The sequence below is a fragment of the Trematosphaeria pertusa genome, assembly GCF_010094035.1.
Source record: "Trematosphaeria pertusa strain CBS 122368 unplaced genomic scaffold BU26scaffold_6, whole genome shotgun sequence".
Lineage (NCBI taxonomy): Eukaryota > Fungi > Ascomycota > Dothideomycetes > Pleosporales > Trematosphaeriaceae > Trematosphaeria > Trematosphaeria pertusa.
This window is the reverse complement of record NW_022987217.1, coordinates 341,629-343,402: the sequence shown is the minus strand read 5'-3', so window position 1 is coordinate 343,402 and position 1,774 is coordinate 341,629.

The following is a 1,774-nucleotide window of genomic DNA, read 5'->3' as shown; positions in this document are numbered from 1 at the left end:
TAGGCGTCTTTTTTTGTAATAGCGTTAAGCTTTTAATAGTCTACGTAGAACCTCTATTCTCTACCTAGCTTTTTAGTAAATAGAACTAGTAACGCGTATAACGTATTACTATAGATAATAAAGCTATAATAGAGGTAGTCTTCTAGGTAATTCTATACTAACTATAGGTACTCTAGTAATATACTATAAAGAAGACTATTTATTAAGGTATTTTCTACTATAAGCTTAATATTATAATCTACACCTTCTCTATATAGTAGTAGAGTATTAGAATTCTTTTTTAAGAAATAGGCTATAGTTACGCTAGTATATTCTAGAGATAAGAGCTTTTAGGTAACTAGTTAGTAGAGTTTCTTCTTTAGATTAGTAATAGGGGTTTCCTTTCTATTAGTAATAAGCTAATTAACCTTATAGATACTAAGGTGCCTAATTATAGTATCTTTTTACCGCGCGTTAATTATAAAGGCAGCCGCGCTAATTATATTAACGTTAAGTCTAGCCTTTAAGTATATTTCTTATAAAATAGGTAGCTTTTTTAGCGTATAAGGTAACCTAGCAGGTAGATTAAGATTCTTAAGCTACCTATCTATTTTACGTAGGTTTTCTTAAAGCTTCTAGCGTTATAATTCTCTCTTCTCTTATTATATTACTCTTAGCTTTTTTACTACTAATATTAAGGCGTTATAGTAATTAGCATTAGCTTAGTAAGCTACTTAAGCTTTAGTAGTAGATTAAGAGAATTATGTAGAGGTAAACGCGTTGCGTTTATAATTAATTAATTAATTAGTGTCTAGCTATATTAGTACACGCTACTTATAGTTAACCTAAACGTTAACTTCTTTAAGTAGCTTATAACTAATTATTATATTATAGTAGCTAGTATTATAATATATAAAGTAGGTACGTATTTAGTAGCTTTCTAGTACTAAATTAGCTTTAAAGTATTTGTCTACCTAGCTATTAGGTTATCTATTATATCTAGTAAGGGAAATAGGTTCTATACGTAATAGCTTAACGTAGAGGTTTTTTCTAAGAGTTTAAAGGTGCTTTAGATGTATTAAGACGTAGCTACCCGCTTCTATATTAATTAAGCCTCTAAGCTTAATTATAAGACTATTTATAGATATTTAGTAGAGTAGAGTAAACGTAGAACTACTAAATAGCTTTTTACGTAGGTTTATTACTCTAGTAGGTAGCTCTAGAGAGAAGACTTCTTCTAGAGCTAGGCTTTTTCTAAATTATTAAATTTATATTCTAACGTATTATTCTTAGGTGCTTATAGCTCTATAGGCTCTATAGACTTCTTCTCTAGATTAATATTCTTAATAGCTTTCTACGTAGTAGGGGCTCTAGAGTAATTATAGCTTAGGTAGCTAGGTTAGTAGTATTAAAAATAGGTAACTAGCTTCTAGATTACTAGAGCTTTATTAGGTACTAAAAAACCTAGAAGAGCTAGAGACGCGCGTTATAGTATTAACGTAATTATATTATACTTTTTAGCCTTTCTAGTAGTAACGCGTACTTCTTCTAGAGTAAGCTCTTAAGTAAGGTCTTAAGTAAGATCTATATAGTAATTATAGTTATTAACGTATTAATATTAATATATACCTAACTACGTACGTATAGTCTCTAGTAGCTTCTTATAAAATTTCTCTATCTATTAATCTACTAGAAGCTAACGCTTCTATGCAAGGTAAAAGAAATTATTCTAGAAGTAGGTAAAATTAGTAGCGCTTTAGTAATAAAGCTTTTAGAAATTATAGTAAGCGTTTAG